Below are 22,151 nucleotides of genomic sequence, written 5' to 3'. Positions count from 1 at the left end.
TCACCCATGCCTTTAATCCCAGCATTAGAGAGGCAGAGGCAGGCAGATCTCTTTGAGTTCAAGGTCAGCCTGGTCTACTAAGTGAGTTCCATGACAGGTAGAGCTACAAAAATAAACTCTGTCTCAAAAACAAACAAACAAACAACGGTATTTCTTGATAAAATTCTTGATGTAAGCCCTTCTGGTACAGTATTATTAAATATAATCCTTAAAATAGCCACATGATGCAAGCATATAATTTTCTCTCTTACAGGTCAATAAACAAGGCTTTGAAAATTGATTCAAAACATGCCACAGAGAGCAAAGATGGAAGTAAAGCTGTGATTCTATTTCTAGCATAAAATTAATCACCCACATTGTTCTTCACCAGCAGACTCCATTCAACAGCAGACAATTCAGTCTCCTTCGTTTTTTTAGCACTACACACTGAGAGGTTGCAAAGAAGAAAACCAGTCTCTCTCTGTCCATGTTGTACTTGTATTTGCTGCCCCAGCAAATTATAAAAGCAGCTATCTCATATAAAGAATCCAAACACCCCAGGGTCTAACATATTTCACATTCACTGGAGAGAAAAGAATAGGGGAGGGCAATTGATTTTTCATCAAATGTCTACTTATTGCTCAATGGCATCCTTCACCTTAAAGAACAGAAGGTCCTCTGACCCTAGATTACAGTTGCATAACTGTTAAAAAAAAAAAAATAAGAGCTAGAAAATGTCTTCCAATGTTTATATCCAACTTAAAGCACAGACTGGACCTTTTAATTTTCTTAATAGGTATAACATTTGTGGCAAATTATTAACAGAATTTTATTCAAAATTTTACTGATATGTTGCATTATGGTTATATTAGTGTGTTAGTTGGGGTGTTATTGCTGGGAAGAGAACACAACTATGCAACTCTTTTATTTTTTTATTTTATTTTTCTTCATTAATTACACTTTACTCACTTTGTATCCCCCCCCCCGTGGTTCCCTCCCTCCCTCTATCCCAATCCCTCTGTTCCTCCACCCTCTGCATGCATGCCCCTTCCCAAGTCCACTGATAGGGGAAGACTTCTATTCCTTCCTTCCGATCCTAGTCAATTAGGTCTCATCAGGAGTGGCTGCCTTGCCCTATTCTTCGGCCTGGTAATGCTGCTTCCCCCTCAGGGGGCAACTCTTATAAAGGACATTTATTTGGGGCTGGGTTACAGTTTCAGAGGTTAGTCCATTTTGACATATTGGATTGCATGGAAGCATGTAGAAAGACATAGTGCTGGACAAGGAACTGAGAATTCTACATCTGAATCTGCAGATAGCAGGAAGGGAACTGAGACACACTTCCTCTAACAATGCCACACCTACTCCAATAAAACCACACTTCCTAATAGTGCCACAACTTTTGGTGGCTGTTTTAATGCAAATCACATTTTTCTAAATCACACAACAAAATATAATCAAGCATCAAACTATATTTTAATGGCCATATTATGAGCAAATGGAGCATAGATGTTAAAAAATACCAAATCATTTGATAAAGAGCCTGATGACAATCAGACTAGAATGAAGAATAGCCTTGTTCAAGTATCCACTGCCTTAAAAATCTTAATGGTATAGCCGAATTTTGAGGTAGCACTATTCATAATTGTATGAGAAAACACCAGGTTGATTTTGAAAGATGTTGTACAAGTTTACTTGCACACCAGTGACAGAGGAGGGTTCTCCTTTCTCCACATCCTCTCCAGCATGTGTAATCTCTTGAGGTTTTGATCTTAGCCATTCTAATGGGTGTTAGGTGAAATCTCAAGGTCTTTTTGATTTGCATTTTCCTGATGACTAAGGATGTTCAACATTTCTTTAAGTGTTTCTCTGCCATTCCCTATTGAGAATTCTCTGTTTAAATCTGTACCCCATTTTTTAATTGGATTACTTGGTTAGTTGGTGTTTAACTTTTTGAGTTCTTTACATATTCTGGACATTAGCCATATGTCAGATATAGGGTTGATGAAGATCCTTCTCCAGTCAGTAGGATGTCATTTTGTTCTGATGAGAGTGTCCTTTTCTTTACTGATGCTTTTTAGTATCATGAGGTCCCATTTATTGATTGTTGATCTTAGAGCCTGAGCTGTTGGTGTTCTGGTCAGGAAGTTATCTACTGTGCCAATGAGGTCAAGGCTTTCCCCCACATTTTCTTCTAACAGGTTTATTGTGTCTGGTTTTATGTTGAGGTCTTTGATCCACTTGGACTTTAGTTTTGTGCAGAGTGATAAATATGGATCTATTTGCATTTTTCTACATTGGCATATATCCTAAACATGCTCTACCATACAACAAGGACATTTGCTCAACCATGTTCATAACAGCTTTGTTCCTAATATCCAGAATTTGGAAACAACCTAGATATCCCTGAGCAGGGAATCGATACAGAAATTTTGGTACATTTACACAATGGAATACTACTCAGCAATTAAAACAAGGAAATCATGAAATTTGCAGGCAAATGGTGACATACGCATACTGAGTGAAGTAACCCAGAGGCTGAAAGACACAAGCATGGTGTATACTTACTTATATGAGGATATTACCCATATAATATAAGATAAAGATACTAAAATCTATAGTCCTAAAGAAGCTAAACAACAAGGATGACCCTAAAGAAGATGCTCAATCCTTATTCAGAAGGGCAAACAAGATAGATATTGGAAGTGAGAGAAAACAGAGAACAGAAAAAAAGCCTGCCACAGAGGACCTCTGAAAGACTCTACTCAGCATGGTATTGAAGCAGATGCTGAGTATCATAGCCAAAATTTGGGTAGTATGTATGGAATTTTATGGAAGAAAGAAGAGATAGAAAGTCCTGGAGGGAACAGGAGCTGCACAAGGAAATCAACAAAACCAAAATATCTGGGAACAATGCTCCAACCAAGCACCATGCATGGAAAGGACCTAGACCATCTGTTCATATGTAGCCAATAAGCAGTTCAGTTTCCAAATGGGTTTCTTGGTAAGGAGAACAGGACATGGACTCAGTGGTTTGCTGTTTGATCACCTCTCCCTGGGGGTCTAGCCTTGCCAGACCACAGAGGAAGAGGATGCAACCAGTAATGATGAGACCTGATAGGCTAGGGTCAGATAACAGAGGAAGAAGAACTCCCCTGTAGTGGACTAGGGAAGGGGCCTAGGCGGAGAAGAGGGAGGGAGGGTGGGATGTGGGAGGAGGATATGAGGATAGAGCCAACAGCCAAGATACAAAGTGAATACGTTGTAATAAATAATAAAAAAATAAAATTTTAAAAGAACAAAATGTTGTAAAAAGTGTTTAAAATAAAATAAAAATCCTAGTGGTCTTCACTTGACTTCTCTGAAATCAGACTGCAGAGTTTTGCAAAATTTAGATTATATAGATTATTATTAATCCTAACTTGGCCAGTGTGAGAAAACAAAGGAAAAAGATACATTTTTCAGTAGATCAAAAATAAATCATTGACTTAATTCAGTAATCATAGAACAAGGGAAGGGCTTATTTGTACATAATGTCATATAAACACAAGCTAAAATCTGGCTTAGTCTCCCAATATGAGGGTCAGAAATCAGATTCATAACATTCACATAAAAAGCTGGTACTGCTTGACGCTTCTGTAACACCAGGGCTGCTTGCCTTTAGGGGAAGAAGGAGGACCCCACCCCAATATAAAATGCAGACCAATGCTGGGAAGGCAGGCTAAAGAACAAGCCTAGCCTAACAGGTGAGTTTCAGCCAAAGGAAATATACCAATTGTCCTCTGGGTTCCATATGTACTCATACACCAACAAAAAAAGAGAAGAAATCTGATCAACACTGGTGAGTGTCAGCCATGCATAGAAGCATATGTCTCTTAATTACAGCATCTAGGAAGCTGAGTGAAGAGATCAGGAGTTCAAGGCAAACCTCAGGTGCATGGTTTGATACCTACCTGGATTACATGAAACTTTGTCTCAAAAACAAAACAACCACCAAAAAAAAAAAAAAAAAAAAAAAAAAAAAATCAGAGCATGTTAGTTGCAGAAGCTATAAGGAGATAGCTTTTGAGCACTTCAATATCAGACAATATGATATATAAATGCATAGGTTTTTCAATCTAACAAAATTGAGCTTAAGACCTAGGCATATTATGTTCTTGTTTGTAAAATATGTCAAAAACTTATTAAACTTTTATAATAGTTAAGAGTCTAAAATAATGTCAAGAACCAGATACATACTCAGCACTTATCTTTGAAATTATAGACTCTATCAAATGTTCACACTAGACCTTCTTGAATTTACACTTGTAAGGTTTTAGGTGCGTTAGAAGCATATAACCAGTGCTTAGATGAAATCTTATGTTACTGTAGTTATTCTTAGCTCCCAACACTGGCTTTTAGACACTTTGAGAGGATCCTGGATAATTTCTCTAAATGGATTTAAAGGTATGTTGTGATAAAAAAAAAAAAACACACACACACACACAATAGAGCCTATGTTTATTTGCTTGTTACCTTACCAGATTAGTGGAGATTGCCACTTATTCTGTAAGCCACAGATAATTAATTTGTTGATGCATTAGTTAGTGTTTCTTTAATTTTTTTTTCAAATCCTGCTAACATTTATTGTTCATACAGAGGACTTGGATTGGGTTCCCTGGACCCAGAGGCAACTTTACAACTGTTCTTATTTGCCTTTCAAATGGTAGTGTCTCTTTCTGCTGGCACATAAATACCTGCAGGCAAAATACATGCAGGCACCTATATGTATACATACCTGTACATACATATATGCATAGATATGCATACATATGTTGCCTATAGCCAACATCAAACTAAACAGAGATAAACCTAAAGCAACGCCACTGAAATCAGAGACAAGGCAAACTTACCCACTCTCTCCATATCTCTTTAACATAGTTCTGGAAGTCCTTGCTAGAGAATAAGACAATTGAAGGAGATAAAGGGGATACGCATTGGAAAGGAAAAAGTCAAATTATCACTATTTGCAGATGATATGATAGTATACCTTAGTGGCCCCCAAAATTCAACCAGGAAAGTCCAACAGCTGATAAACACCTTCAGCAAAGTGCCTGGATACAAAATTAACTCAAAAGAATCAGAAGCTGTCCTGTATACCAAAGACAAAAGGGCTGCAAAGTAAATTACAGAAACAACACCCTTCACAATAGCCATAAAAGGTATAAAGTACCTTAGTGTGACCCTAACCAAGCAAGTCAAAGAAATATAAGAAAAAAAATTCAAGTCTCTGAAGAAAAAATAAGAAGATATCAGAAGATGGAAAGATCTCCCATGCTCATGGCTTGGCAGGATTAACATAGTAAAAATGGCCATCTTACCAAAAGCAATCTACAGATTCAATGCAATTCCCATCAAGTTACCAACACAATTCTTTACAGACCTGGAAAGAAAAATTCTCAACTTCATATAGAATGACAAAAAAACTAGAATTGCTAAAACAATCCTCTACTATAAAACATCTTCTGGAGGTATCACCATCCCTAATCTCAAGCTGTACTATACAGCAACAGTAATAAACACTGCATGGTACTGGCATTGAAACAGAATGGTGGATCAATGGAACCAAATAGAAGATTCAGAAATAAACCCAAACGCTCATGGACACATGATTTTTGATAAAGATTTCAAAACAATTCAATGGAAAAAAGATAGCATCTTCAACAAGTGGTGCTGTTGTAACTGGATATCTACATGTAGGAAAATGCAAATAGATCCTAACTATAACCCTGCACAAAACTAACTTCGAAGTGGATCAAAGACCTCAACATAAAACCAGACACACTAAATTGGTTAGAATAAAATGTGTGGAATACCCTAGAACTCATTGGTACAGGAGGCAACTTCCTGAATAGAAAACCAACAGCACAGGCTCTAAGAGCAACAATCAATAAATGGGACCTCATGAAACTGAAGAGCTTTTGTAAAGCAAAGGACATGATCATCAAAACAAAACTAATGTCTACAGATTGGGAAAGAATCTTCACCAACCCTATATCTGAGAGAGGGCTAATATCCAGTATATATAAAGAAAAAAATAAGTTGAAATGCAGCAAATCAAGTAATACAATTAAAAATTGGGAACAGAGCTAAACAGAGAATTCTCTGTAGAGGATTATCAAATGGCTGAGAAACACTTAAAGAAATGCTCAGCCTCATTAGCCATCATGGAAATACAAATCAAAAAGACCCTGAGATTTCACCTTACACCCATCAGAACGGCAAAGATAAAAAACTCAAGGGTCAACACATGCTGATGAAGATGTGGAGAAAGTAGAATGCTCCTCCATTGCTGGTCGGAATGTAAACTGGTACAACCACTCTGGAAATCAATCTGACACTTTCTCAAACAACTAGAAATAGTGTTTCATCAAGATACAGCTATACCACACCTAGGCATATCCAAAAGAGTCTCAAGTACACAACAACAACATTTTCTTTTTTTTTTCAATTTTTATTTTTTTTCTTATGAGTTACATTTTATTAACTCTGTATCCCAGCTGTATCCTGCTCCCTCATTCTCTCCCACTCCCACCTTCCTTCCCTCATCTCCACCCTGCCCCTTTCCAAGTCCACTGATAGGGGAGGACCTCCTCCCCATTCAGCTGATCCTGTTTTATCAGGTATCTTCAGGACTGGCTACAAAGTCCTCCTCTGTGGCCTAAAAGGACTGCTCCTCCCTTGGGGGGTGGGGAGTTCAAAGAGCCAGCCATTGAGTTCCTGTTAGAAAGAGCCTTCTTCCCCTTACTATGGGAAACCAATTGGTTACTGAGCTACCATGGGCTACATCCGAGCAGAGGTTTAGGTTATATCCATACATGGTCCTTGGTTGAATGTCAGTCTCAGAAAAGACCCTGTGCCCAGATATATTTGTACCTTGTGGAGCTCCTATACTTTCCCAATCATACTAACTACAATTCTTTCATATGATTCCCTGTAATCTGCCAAAGGTTTGGTTATGAGTCTTTGTATCTGCTTTGAAAACAATGCTAGTTAGAGTCTTTTATATGCCTTCAGTAGACTCCTGTGATACGTTCAATGTACATCCCATCTGTCTTTCTAAATGAGGATTGATCATCTTTCCTCATATCCGCTCTCTTGATTATTTTTTTTATCTGTATAGATTTCATTATGTTTATCATATCTTATAGGTCTATATAAGTGAGTATATAGCGTGTTTGTCTTTCTCCTTCTGGGATATTTCACTCAGAATGATCTTTTCTAGATCCCACCATTGGCCTACAAATTTCATGATTTCTTCCTTTTTGATTGCTGAAAAGTATTCCATTGTGTAAAAATACCACAATTTCTGTATCTATTCCTCCATTGATGGACATCTGGGTTGTTTCCAGGTTCTGATTATTACAAAGAGAGCTGCTATAAACATGGTTGATCGAGTATCCCTTTTGTGTACTTGAGCAAATTTTGGGTATATACCTAGCAGTTGTATAGCTGGGTCTTGAGGAAGCACTATTCCTAATTGTGTGAGAAAGCGCCAAATAGATTTCTAAAGTGGTTGTACCAGTTTACATTCCCACCAGCAGTGGAGGAGGGTTCCCCTTTCTCCACAACCTCTCCAGCATTTGTTGTCACTGGAGTTTTTCATCTTGGCCATTCTGATGGGTGTGAGGTGAAATCTCTGGGTTGTTTTGATTTGCATTTCCCTGATGGCATTTCTTTAAGTGTTTCTCTGCCATTCGATATTCTTCTGTCAAGAATTCTCTGTTTAGTTCTGTTCACCATTTTTTAAGTGGATTACTTGGCTTGCTGGTTTTGAGCTTCTTTAGTTCTTTGTATATACTGGATAATAGTCCTCTGTCAGATAAATGTTTAGTGAAGATTCTTTCCCAATCTGTAGGCAGTTGTTTTGTTTTGATGATGGTGTCCTTTGCTTTACAGAAACTTTTCAGTTTCATGAGGTCCCATTTATTGATTGTTGCTCTTAGAGCCTGCGTTGTTGGTGTTCTGTTCAGAAAGTTGTGTCCTGTGCCAATGAGTTCTAGGCTGTTCCCCACTTTTTATTCTAACCGATTTAGAGTATCTGGTTTTAAGTCGAGGTTTTGATCCACTTGGACTTTAGTTTTGTGCAGGGTGATAAATATGGATCTATTTTCATTTTTCTGCATGTGGACATCCAGTTGGACCAGCACCATTTGTTGAAGATGCTGTCTTTTTTCCATTGAATGGTTTTGGCTTCTTTGTCAAAAATCAAGAATTCATAGGTGTGTGGGTTTCTTTCTGGGTCTTCTATTCAGTTCCATTGATCCTCCTTTCTGTTTTTATGTTGATACCATGCAGTTTTTATTACTATTGCTCTGTAGTACAGCTTGAGATCCGGGATAGAGAAATCTCCAGATGATCTGTTGTTGTACAGGATTGTTTTGGAGATTCTGGGTGTTTTTTTTTTTTTTTTCATATGAAGCTGAGAAACTTTTTTTCAAGGTCTGCAAAAAAAATGAGTTGGTATTTTGATGGGAATTTCATTGAATCTGTAGATTGCTTTTGGCAGGATGGCATTTTCACAATGTTAATCCTACCCATCTATGAACAAGGGAGACCTTTCCATCTTCTTCTATCTTCTTCAATTTATTACTTCAGAGACTTGAAGTTTTTCTCAAACAGGTCTTTCACTTGCTTGGTTAGTGTCACCCCTAGGTACTTTGTGTGGTTAGTGGCTATTGTGAAGGGTGTTGTTTCCCTAATTTCTTTCTCGGCCCTTTTGTCTTTGGTATACAGGAAGTCTTCTGATTTTTTTTAGTTGATTTTGTATCCTGCCACGTTGCTGAAGGTGTTTATCAGCTGAAGGAATTCTCTGGTTGAATTTTTGGGGTCGCTCATATATACTATTATATCATCTGCGAATAGTGACACTTTGAACTCTTCCTTTCCGATTTGTATCCCCTTGATCTCCTTTAGTTTTCTTATTGCTCTGGCTAGCATTTCAAGTACTATGTTGAAGAGGTAGGGAGAGAGTGGGCAGCCTTGTCTTGTCCCTGATTTCAGATGGATTTATTTAAGTTTCTTTCCATTGAGTTTGATGTTGGCTATAGGCTTGCTGTATATTGCCTTTACTATGTTTAGATATGTGCCTTGTATCCCTGATCTTTCCAAGACTAAACATGAATGGGTGTTGGACTCTGTCAAATGCTTTTTCAGCATCGAAGGAGATGAGCATGTGGTTTTTCTTCTTCAGTTTGTTTATGTGGTGGATTACATTGATGGATTTCCATATGTTGAACCACCCTTGCATGCCTGGGATGAAGCCTACTTGGTCATGGTGTACGATATTTTTGATGTGCTCTTGGATTCAGTTTGCAAGTATTTTCTTGAGTATTTTTGCTTCAATGTTCATAAGAGAGATAGGTCTGAAGTTCTCTTTTATGGTTGGGTCTTTGTGTGGTTTAGGTATCAGGGTGACTGTCGCTTCATAGAATGAGTTTGGTAATGTACCTTTTGTTTCTATTTTGTGGAATAGTTTTAGGAGAATTGGTGTTAGCACTTCTTTGAAGGTCTGGTAGAATTCTGACCTGAAGCCATCTGGCCCAATGCTTTTTTGGATGGGAAATTTTAATAACTGCTTAAATTTTCTTGGGGGATATAGGGCTATTCAGTCTTTCTACCTGATCTTGAGTTAATGTTGGAAGATGGAACCTATCAAGAAAATTGTCGATTTCATTTAGGTTTTCAAATTTTGTGGCATATAGGCTTTTGTAGTTATACCTAATGATTGTTTGAATTTCCTCAGAGTCTGTACTTATGTCACCCTTTTTATTTCTGATTTTGCTGATTTGGATAGATTCTCTCTGCTTTTTAGTTAGTTTGGCTAAGGGTTTGTCTATCTTGTTGATTTTCTCAAAGAACCAGCTTTTTGTTTCATTGATTCTTTGAATAGTTTTATTTGTTTCTAATTGATTGGTTTCAGCCCTGAGTTTGATTATTTCTAACTGTCTGCTCCTCTTGGGTGTATCTGCTTCTTTTTTTTTTGGGGGGGGGGTCAGTTGTACCATTAAGGTGCTTGTATGTCATGTTACGAATTTCTTCTTGAAGGCACTTAGTGCTATAAATTTTCCTCTGAGCACTGCTTTTAACGTGTCCCATAAATTTGGGTATGTTGTGCCTTCATTTTCATTGAATTCTAGAAAGTCTTTAATTTCTTTCTTTATTTCTTCCTTAACCCAGTTGTCATTGAGTAACAAGTTGTTCAGTTTCCATGTGCGTGTTGGCTTTTTGTTATTTCTGTTGTTGTTGAGGTTCAGCTTTAGTCCATGGTGGTCAGATAGAATACAATGGATTATTTCAATCTTTTTGTATCTGTTGAGGCTTGCTTTATGACCAACTATATGGTCTATTTTGGAGAAGGTTCCATGTGGTGCTGAAAAGAAGGTATACTCTTTTGAGTTTGGATGAAAATATCTGTAGACATCTATTATGTCCATTTGATTTAAGGACTGTGTAAGTGTTTTTATTTCTCTATTTGTTTTCTGTCTAGTTGATCTGTCCCTTGGTGAGAGTGGAGTGTTGAAGTCTCCCACTATTAGGGTTTTAGGATCAATGTGTGATTTAAGCTTTAATATTGTTTCATTTATGAATGTAGGTGCTCTTGTAATTGGGGCATAGATATTCAAGATTGTGATGTCCTCTTGGTGGATTTTTTCTTTGATAAGAATATAGTGGCCCTCCTTATCTTTTTTTTTATTAACTTGGGTTGAAAGTCTATTTTATTAGATATTAGGATGGTTACTCCATTACTCCATCTTGTTTCAAACACAAAACATCGAAAAAATAAAGGACACCATGAAAAGACAAAACCTAAGAATAATAGGAGTAGAAGAAAAAGAAGACATCAGGCTCAAAGGTCCGCAAAATATTTTCAAGAAAATTATAGAAGAAACTTTTCCCAACTTAAAGAAAGAGATATCCATAAACATACAAGAGGCCTACAGAACACCAAGTAGACTAGACCAGAAAAGTGATTCTTCATGTCATATCATAGTCAAAACACTAAACCTACAGAACAAAGAAAAAATTCTAAAAGCAGCAAGGGAAAAAGGCCAAGTACCATATGAAGGTAGACCTATCAGAATCACACCAGATTTCTCAACAGAAACTATGAAAGCTAGAAGGGCCTGGACAGAAATCATACAGTCCTTAAGGGACCACAGATTCCAACCCAGACTACTATACCCAGCAAAACTTTCAATCAACATAGACGGAGAATTCAAAATATTCCAAGACAAAACCAAATTTAAACAATATCTACATAGTAACCCAGCTCTACAGAAGTTACTAGAAGGGAAACTCCAAACCAAAGAAAACTACTACATCTAAGAAAACAGAGGAAATAGATAACTACACAACAAAAAAAATCAAAAGAAGACAAGCAATGAAACTCAGTGACAGCACCAACCCCACATCAAAAGTAAGTAACAATTGTTGGTCACTAGTATCTATCAACATCAACGGACTCAACTCCCCAATAAAAAGACACAGACTAACAGAATGGTTGCGGAAACAGGATCCAACATTCTGTTGCATCCAAGAAACATACCTATGCAACAAAGATAAACACTACCTCAGAGTAAAGCGCTGGAAAAATATTTTTCAAGCAAATGGTTCCAGAAAACGACATTTTCTCAACCATATTTGTAGCAGCTTTATTTGTAATATTCAGAAGCTAAAAACAACCTAGATGCCCCTCAACTGAAAACTGGATACAGAAATTGTGGTACATCTACACAATGGAATATTACTAAGCAATAAAAAAATGAATCATGAAATTTGCAGGTAAATGGTGATGGTGGGAGCTGAAAAAGTTCACATCTACACAATGGAATATTACTAAGCAATAAAAAAATGAATCATGAAATTTGCAGGTAAATGGTGATGGTGGGAGCTGAAAAAGTTCATCCTGAGTGAGCTGTCCCAGAAGAAGAAAGACACCCACAGTATATACTCACTCATATCACTCATATAGACATATGATAATGGATAAACATACTAAAATCTGTACAACTAAAGAAACTAATTGAGAGGGAAGAGTCTTACTAAAATGCTCAATCCCCATCCAAAAGGCAAAGAGGATGGACATCAGAAGAAGAAGAAAACAGGGAACAAGTTATGAGCCTGCCCTGCAGACTATCAAAGAGGATGCTGAGCCTGATGGCCAAGAGTGCATGGGAAGAGTGCATGGAATCTTATGAAAGAAGTGGGAAATAGTAAGATCTGGAGAGGACAGAAACTCCACAAGGAGAGCAACAGAATCAAAACATCTGAGCAGAGGGATATTTCCAGAGACTCATACTCCAACCAAGTACCATGCATGGAGATAACCCAGAACCCCTGCACAGTTGTAGCCCATGGCAGTTCTGTGTCCAAGTGGGTTTCATAGTAATGGGAACAGGGATTGTCTCTGATATAAACAGATTGGTCTGCTCTTTGATCACCTCCTCATGAGGGAGGAACAGCCTTACCAGGCCACAGAAGTTGACAATGCAGCCATTCCTAATGAGATCTGATAGACTAGGACCAGAAGGAAGGAGAGGAAGTCCTGCCCTTTCAGTGGACTTGGGGAGTGGCATGCATGGAGAAAGGGAAGCAAAGGTGGGATAGGGAGGTTTGGAGGGAGGGGTTAATGGGGGGATACAAAGTGAATAAAGTGCAATTAATTAAAAAAATTTAAAAAGAAGTAAGAGGAATGAAAATAAAAGCTTATGCTAGACTTTATTTTTTTTGTTATTCCTGCCAGAATGTTGGTCGTTAGCTACTGTTCCATAACTATGCTGCCTACCTGCCTCCACATTCCATTCATGCTCGTCATGACTAACCCTCTGAAAAATATAAGCAAGCCCTCAATTAAATGCTACCTTTAATAAGCTTCCTTTTGCCATGGCATCTCTTGACAGAACTAGGACAGTGCTTACGACACATATAGTTATTGCTCAGGGTCCTGGAGGAAGAAAATCCAATAAAGCAGCATACCAACAGACTGTGTTTAGCAAATTTTGCTCTATGTTTCAAAGATTGTGTTTTCTGACTGGGCCTCAAATGATAAAAGGGCTTCTCTCTCTCTCTCTCCCTATCTATCTATCTATCTATCTATCTATCTATCTATCTATCTATCTATCTCAATCAGGTTTTCCTATTTGACTCTGGATGTCTTGGAATTTTATAGAGCAGATTGAACTGGAGCTCCTAAGATCTTCCTTCCTCTGCTTGGAAGTACTTGGATGAAAGGCATGCAGTGCAACACCTGATCACTTGAGCTACTTTTATGAGTAAACTAACCCTGCTTATGAGTTATCTGCCTTCTTGACTTAATCAACTTGGAAGACTCTCCATCTATAGTACTAAGATTAGATTTCAATGCATGCACTTTAATATTTCCAAACATTAAGAAAATAAGAATGATTCCAACTATTCTTTTGAATGGTGTATTTAAAGGACTTTGAGAAAGTAGACATGGCCCAGGGTTACATGTTATATCTGTCAGATTTCTTTTAAGTACATATACATAAATTCCTGTGTGTTAAAAGATTTATTAGTTTGGCTTAAAGGTTGTGTGTTCTGGGTAGGCCAACAATAGCTGTTTCATGATGGAAAGGAGATAACCTTGTAGTTCCTTAGTTCACAATTTTTATGTCTCAGCAGTCCTAATCTGGTCCTGTACGTTGGGAGGATTCTTTGGAATCTTGAAGAAGTTGTTTCTAAGGTTGGCAAAGGTATGTTGCAGCAACAAAATATATGAACTTACAAAGAATAGTAAGAGCAAGCATGAAAATGGTAAAGTTTCTTTCTTCTATGTCATCTTGTCTAGGGTATCAGTAGAAGGTGCCTGATGTAAGTGAGTAATCTCATGGAGACTGAAGACTCCTAGAGGGGATAGAGGAGTGCCAACTCACCCACCAAACTTCCACCACAAAATTACCCCTCTTAAAGATGTGTAGGAACACAAATGAGGCAAAGACTGAGGGAATGTCCAACCAATGCCTAGCTAAAACTGAGACCCACCCCATGGGGATACAGCCAACCACTGACATGATTAACAATACTCTGCTATGCTTGCAGACAGGAGCCTAGCATAGATGTCCTCTGAGAGGCCACCCAGCACCTGATGGATAGAGATGCAGACATTGGATAGAGTGCAAGGAGCCTTGTGGAAGACTGGGGAAAAGATAGAAGGAGCCAGAGGGTACAGGAGCTTCACAAGAAGACTAACAGAGCCAACTAACCATGGCCCAGAGGGGTTTGTAGAGATTGAAGCACCAACCAAGGACCAAGAATGGAATGGACCTAAGTCCTCTACACAGATGTAGCTGATAGGCAGCTTAGTCCTCCCATCGGTGTCCTAATAAGGGGAATAGGGTCTGACTTGAGCATAGTCTCTGTTGCATGTTTTATATCACATTTCTTTGGCAGACCCACCTTGCTAAGCCACAGGGAAAGAGGATCCACTCATTCCTGATGCAACTTGTTATACTGAGGTAGAAGGCTCCCCTTCTCCGAAAAGTAGGTAGAGGAGAAGTGATAGGGAAAACAGGTAGTAAGGGGGCTATGACCAAGATGTAAAATGGTTAAAGATTAAAATAATAATAAACAGAAAGAGGAATACCTAGCCTCTTGGTTTTAGATGGCACTAGATGGAGAAAAGTTGGCAAGATTGGCCATTATACATATCAAAGTTTTGGCGGAAGCTATGGAATATAACCTGTGAGGTATAGATTCTAGGTCATCCACATTCCTAGTCTATAACTATTAAAGATGCACAGGAGATTTCATAGGTGTATTTGAGAATTCTGCAGCACCATGGAACAAAAACCACAGCGAACTATGTTCTTTTCCTTCTACTGCTCCTTATTCAACTTCCTCTAGCAAAGTTGTAGAAGCATAGGCTCTTTATTCTTTATTTCCATGGAATATTGTCATGAGTTCTATCTGTTACATAGGTTGGTGTCTCTGCTTGTCTCTATGTCTTCTTTTCATGTATGGAACATTCCATTCTAAGAGTTAGCACCTGTGGGTGATCTTCCTTTTAAGAAACACATGAATAAGAATCACCTGCTCCCGGGCTCCGTTCCCTGGGCTCCTCCGCCGCCGCCTCCTCTGAGCTCCGCCTCAGCCCCCAGCAGCCATCCAGTGGGATAGTTACTGTTTGTGAATTCAGTACCCAATACTGTGCTAAGTCCTGAACACACAAAAAATAATTCATGAGGGGGCGGGGCAAGACGGTGGCACCAGGAGGACTCTCATTCTGAGGAGCAGCACAGCAGGATTGTCACAGTGACCAGCAATCAGAACTTGCAGCCATAAAACACAAGTGATTGTGTTTCACAGGTGAGAGGATACCCCACGGTGGGGGACTCAATCAGCTTTAACTCACCTGGCTAAACCACAGAAGAGATCCTGGTTCCGCCAGGCACTTGGGCGCCAGCCCAGAGCTACACGTCTGTGTGATCTGGTCACTGTCTTAGACTGAACTGTGGGCCCAGAACATCACAGACTGGATTTTCCAGTCGAAAGATAACCCCACGGAGCAGGAAACAATTGGGACCGACCTTAGGTCACTCAGACATCCCCTGGAAAAGACTCAGGTTCCGTGGGCGCCGCAGGAGCCAGCCCAGAGCCAGAGCCAGAGCCAGGGACCCAGGCGCCTGCACAGAGCCCTGCCTGCGTGCCTGATTCGCCGCCTTAGATAGAACTGTGGGCACCAGGGCACCAGGGCACCAGAGACTGCATTTCACTGTCAGGTGCAAACCCACAGGGAGGGAAACGGCTGGTCTGATCTCAGAGCACTCAGCCGACATCCCCACCCCGAAAAGGTCTCGGGAAAAATAACCCAGTTTAGGCAGCCGCCAAGGCTCCCAAAGGCCAGAAAGGCAGAGCCACTAACGGGCATCTGTGCCTGTGGGTTCTACTCGCCACCCCAGACAGAACAGCGGTCCCCAAAGCAAAGACTGAGTGTCTCTGGCAGGAGGAAACCCCCAGCGGAGGGGATCATCAGGTCTAACGCTCAGGACACCCAGGACCAAAAGACTTCCTGGATTCACGCAGACTCTAGGCTCTAGCTTTCTAATGCAGGCAGGAGCACTGTGCTCAGCCGCCATTTGAGTTCCCCTAGGGCACTGGGACACACAACTGCATCCTCAGACCTACAAAAGCCAGAGAGCCATTACAGCAGCCCTCAGATACTGTGCCAAGGATCAACCCGTTATCCCTAGCTAGACTGACAAAACTGTGGGAATCCCTGGTCCTTCAAGAGGGTTGCACCCACAGCATCTGGACCAGAGCAATACCTGCAGCCACCATCCCAGACAGGGACACACAGCTTCTGGTCCAGAGTCAGGTACCCAGCCTCCAGACCAGAGCAGCGCCCCCAGGCGCCAACTCAACCTAGGTGCACATTCTCCAGGCCCAGAGCAGAGCACTCAGCCTCTGGCCCAGAGACTTGCAGGGCGCTCCTTTCCATTTCCCAGACAGAACTGTGTGCCCCAGGATAACAGACTGAGTTTCCCTGTTGGGAGAAAACCCCACAGCTAGGGAATCAGCAGGTTCTTCAAGAGGACTGTACCTGGAAAACTGTAACAACAGCAGCAGCTCACTAAATTTATAACAAGAAACCCAGCAGTGGGGCAGCTGTCTTGAGAATCAGCTATTGGATTCCAGATTCTCTACATTTCCTGTAACATTTAAATACTCAGGCTCTAAAAACAGACTGAGCTTAAATCCAGGCTTCTGTGTTTGGGATATTAGACAAAGTAGCTGCCCCCTCAAGAATGCAATTCCTTTTTCTAACAAGTAGAAGAGAAAAGAAAGCAACGCAGAATTGGGTTGTTGTAGATAGTAAATGAAGTCCATAAAGAGCCAGACATGTATCATCAGTATTTTGAGGGATCAGAGATTCTATAGGAAATGTTGAGGCAGCTCTTAAAGATACAAGTCTTCAGGAGTCCATTACATTGCTCATTTAACTACAGCTCTTTCAGAGTAACTCCTTGTGGTTTCTTATGACACTTTACTTACTGTCCAGCATTATGTTCCTAATATCTCTGCCTCCAAAAGAAATATTGCGAGAGGGCATGGTATCAAAACCAAACCTATATCATTTTCTTCTTCCTGTGCTATAGATATGAAAGGGATTGCTGACCTCATGAACTGGGTTACATAGAAGATGTGTCCTTTCTGCTCTGTGAGGATAAAGGAAGGTATCTCTTTATGTACCAGAAGTGGGCCTTCACCAGAAAATATATTTGCCAGGATTGAACACAGAGATGCCCAGAACTATTTAAAACAAATCTCTCTTCTTTGGAAACTTCTTAAGTCTATGAAAATTTTATTCTAACAAACACTGCAAAAATTCTGTTAGAGAGTATCTGACTAACCATGTTTCTGAGAAGCAGTTTCATAGAATAGGGAAAGAGAGTCTAGAGTCACCTTGTCTTAATTAAAGCCCACATCTACTACTTATTACATGATTCTAAGCCAGCTACTAATTGTGTGTGTTACCCTAATACAAATGGAGATGGTGTTGGTAATAATACTCCCTTTGCAGTTGCAGTTTATGCAAACCATGATTGCAATATTATAATTTATGCTATCTGCCAGGAACATGGTATCAAGGAATATTTAACTGTTATTACTATTTTTCCCTGTGTACAAAAGGAAAATGAACCCTAATAAAAATAGTGACCTGTGCCAGGAAGAGTGGGTAATGCTTTTTATCAAAGGAGGCAGAGGCAAGCAGACCTTTATGAATTGCAACCCAACCAAGTCTACAACCAGAGCAGACCAAAGCTATATAGTGAGACCCTATCTCAAAACAAACAAACAACCAAAAGAACAAAAAAAAAAAGAGTAGACACCATAAATTTTGAAGGCAGACAACAAGACAGGAAAGAGAGGGAGGATGGGAGTGATATTGATATAACCCTTATGTTAACATTATCAAAAAAACCTGTTATGTAAATATAATAATCTCAGTATGTTTGATAAAAATATAGATAAGTATATATGTTGAATGCTATCTCCTTAGTCATTTTGGACAGAGCTACCATCTGTGCAAACAAGAATCCCTTGCCTACATAGGGATGGACCTAAACTTTTTTTATTTTTTATTAATTACACTTTATTCATTTTGTATCCCCCCATAAGCCTCTCCCTCCTACCCTCCCAATCCCACCCTCCCTCCGCTTTCTGCATGCATGCCATTCCCCAAGTCCACTGATAGGGGAGGTTCTCCTCTTCTTTCTGATCTTAGTCTATCAGTTCTCATCAAAAGTGGCTGCATTGTCTTCTACTGTGGCCTGGTAAGGCTGCCCCCCCCTCAGGGGGAAGTGATCAACGAGCAGGCCAATCAGATTATGTCAGAGGCAGTCCCTCTTCCCATTACTATGGAACCCACTTGGACACTGAACTGCCATGGGCTACTCCTGTGCACGGGTTCCAGGTCATCTCCACAAATAGTCCTTGTTTGGAGTATGAGTCTTTGGGAAGTTCCCTGTGTTCAAATTTTCTTGTTCTGTTGCTCTCCTTGTGGAGTTCCTGTCCCCTCCAGCTCTTACTATTTCCCACTTCTTACATAAAATTCCATTCACTCTGCCTACCAGTTGGCCATCAGGCTCAGCATCTGCTTTGACAGTCTGTACTTCAGAAGCTTTCAGAGGCCCTCTGTGGCAGGTTTCAAGGTTGTTTCCTGTTTTCTTCTGGCTTTCAGAGACCCTCGGTAGCAGGTTCGGAGGTTGTTTCCTATTTTCTTTTTCTTCGGATGTCCATCCTCTTTGCCTTTCAGGATGGGGATTGAACATTTTAGTTAGGATCCTCTATTTTGCTTAGTTTGCTTAGATGTACAGATTTTAGTGGCTTTATTCTATGTTGTATGTTTATATGAGTGAGTACATACCATGTGTGTCTTTTTGCTTCTGGGACAACTCACTCAGGATGATCCTTTCCAGGTCCCACCATTTACCTGCAAATTTCATGATTTCCTTATTTTTCATTGCTGAGTAATACTCCATTGTATAGATGTACCACAGTTTCTGCATCCATTCTTCAGTTGAGGGGCATCTGGGTTGTTTCCAGCTTCTGGCTATTACAAATAAAGCTGCTACAATCATGGTTGAGCAAATGTCATTTTTGTGTACTTGCGCCACTTTTGGGTATATGCCTAGGAGTGGTATGGCTGGATCTTGAGGAAGTGCTATTCCTAGTTGTCTGAGAAAGCGCCAGATTGATTTCCAGAGTGGTTATACAAGTTTACATTCCCACCAGCAGTGGAGAAGGGTTCCTCTTTCTCCACAACCTCTCCAGCATGTGTTGTCCCTTGAGTTTTTCATCTTGGCCATTCTGATGGGTGTAAGGTGAAATCTCAGGGTTGTTTTGATTTGCATTTCCCTAATGGCTAATGAGGTTGAGCATTTCTTTAAGTGCTTCTCTGCCATTCGACATTCTTCTACAGAGAATTCTCTCTTTAGCTCTGTTCCCCATTTTTGAGTGGATTACTTGGTTTACTGCTTTTCAGCTTGTTTAGTTCTTCATATACATTGGATATGAGTCCTCTGTCAGATAAAGGGTTGGTGAAGATTCTTTCCCAATCTGTAGGCAGTCGCTTTGTTTTGATGACAGTGTCCTTTGCTTTACAGAAGCTTTTCAATTTCATGAGGTCCCATTTATTGATTGTTGCTCTTAGAGCCTGTGCTGTTGGTGTTCTGTTCAGGAAGTTTTCTCCTGTACCAATGAGTTCTAGGGTATTCACCACTTTTTTTTCTAGCCGATTTAATGTGTCTGGTTTTATGTTGAGGACTTTGATCGACTTGGACTTCAGTTTTGTGCAGGGTGATAAGTATGGATCTATTTTCATTTTTCTACATGTAGACATCCAGTTGGACCAGCACCATTTGTTGAAGATGCTATCTTTTTTCCATTGTATGGTTTTGGCATCTTTGTCAAAAATCAGGTGTCCATAAGTGTGTGGGTTTATTTCTGGGTCTTCTGTTCGATTCCATTGATCCACCATTCTGTTTCTATGCCAGTACCATGCAGTTTTTATAACTGTTGCTCTATAGTACAGCTTGAGATCAGGGATGGAGATACCTCCAGAAGATCTTTTATTGTAGAGGATTGTTTTAGCAATTCTCGGCTTCTTGTTATTCTATACGAAGTTGAGAATTTTTCTTTCCAGGTCTGTAAAGAATTGTGTTGGCCATTTGATGGGAATTGCATTAAATCTGTAGATTGCTTTTGGTAAGATGGCCATTTTTACTATGTTAATCCTGCCAAGCCATGAGCATGGGAGATCTTTCCATCTTCTCATATCTTCCTCTAATTCTTTCTTCAGAGACTTGAAATTTTTTTCATACAAGTCTTTGACTTGCTTGGTTAGGGTTACACCAAGGTACTTTATGTCCTTTGTGGCTATTGTGAATGGTGTTGTTTCTCTAATTTCTTTCTCAGCCCTTTTGTCTTTTGTATACAGGAGTGCTACTGATTTTTTTGAGTTAATTTTGTATCCAGCTACTTTGCTGAAGGTGTTTATCAGCTGTAGGAGTTCCCTGGTAGAGTTTTTGGGGTCACTCATGTATACTATCATATCATCTGCAAATAGTGATAATTTGACTTCTTCCTTTCCCATCTGTATCCCCTTGATCTTCTTCGACTGTCTTATTGCTCTAGCAAGGACTTCCAGCACTATGTTGAAGAGATATGGAGACAGTGGGCAGCCTTATCTTGTCCCTGATTTCAGTGGGATTGCTTTAAGTTTCTCTCTGTTCAGTTTGATGTTGGCTATAGGCTTGCTGTATATCACCTTTACTATGTTTAGATATGTGCCTTGTATCACTGATCTTTCCAGTACTTTAAACATGAATGAATGTTGGATTTTGTCAAATGCTTTTTCAGCATCTAGGGAGATTATCATGTGGTTTTTTTCTTTCAGTTTGTTAATATGGTGGATCACCTTGATGGATTTCTGTATATTGAACCACCCCTGCATACCTGGGATGAAGCCTACTTGGTTATAGTGGATAATATATTTGATGTGTTCTTGGATCCGGTTTGCAAGTATTTTGTTAAATAATTTTGCATCAATGTTCATAAGGGAGATTGTCCTGAAATTCTCTTTCTTTGTTGAGTCTTTGTGAGGTTTAGGTACCAAGGTGATTGTGGCTTCATAGAATGAGTTTGGTAATGTTCCTTCTGTTTCTATTTTGTGGAATAGGTTGAAGAGAATTGGAGTTAGCTCTTCTTTGAATTTCTGGTAGAATTCTGTGCTGAAGCCATCTGGTCCTGGGCTTTTTTTGGATGGGAGACTTTTGATGACTGCTTCTATTTCTTTGGGGGATATAGGACTATTTAATTGCTTTACCTGGTCCTGATTCATCTTTGGTGAGTCAAATCGATCAAAAAAATTGTCCATTTCATTTAGATTTTCTAATTTTGTTGAGTATAGACTTTTGAAGTAAGTCCTAATGATTGTTTGGATTTCCTCAGTGTCTGTAGTTATATCCCCCTTTTCATTTCTGATTTTGGTGATTTGGGTGGTGTCTCTCTGCCTTTTAGTTAGCTTGGCTAAGGGTTTGTCTATCTTGCTGATTTTCTCAAAGAACCATCTCTTGGTTTCATTGATTCTTTGGATTGTTTTACTTGTTTCTAATTGATTGATTTCAGCCCTGAGTTTGATTATTTACAGCCATCTACTCCTTTTTGATGTGTCTGCTTCTTCTTATTTTTCTAGGGTTTTTAAGTGGGCCATTAAGTTGCTTGAATGAGCTGTATTGAATTTCTTCTTGAAGGCACTTAGTGCTATGAACTTTCCTCTTAGCACTGCTTTCATTGTGTCCCACAAGTTTGGGTATGTTGTCTCTTCATTTTCATTGAGTACTAGAAAGGCTTTAATTTATTTCTTTATTTCTTCCCTAACCCAGCTGTCATTTAGTAACAAGTTGTTCAGTTTCCATGTGTGTGTAGGCTTTTTGCTATTTCTGTTGTTGTTGAAGTCCAGCTTGATTCCATGGTGATCAGACAGGATACAAGGGATTATTTCAGTCTTCTTGTATCTGTTGAGGCTTGCTTTGTGACCAACTATATGGTCTATTTTGGAGAAGGTTCCATGAGGTGCTGAGAAGAAGGTAAATTCTTTTGTGTTT

This window comes from Psammomys obesus, unplaced genomic scaffold (genome assembly GCF_907164565.1).
Source record: "Psammomys obesus unplaced genomic scaffold, mPsaObe1.curated_primary_1811, whole genome shotgun sequence".
NCBI lineage: Eukaryota > Metazoa > Chordata > Mammalia > Rodentia > Muridae > Psammomys > Psammomys obesus.
Note: the sequence above shows the minus strand (reverse complement) of the source record.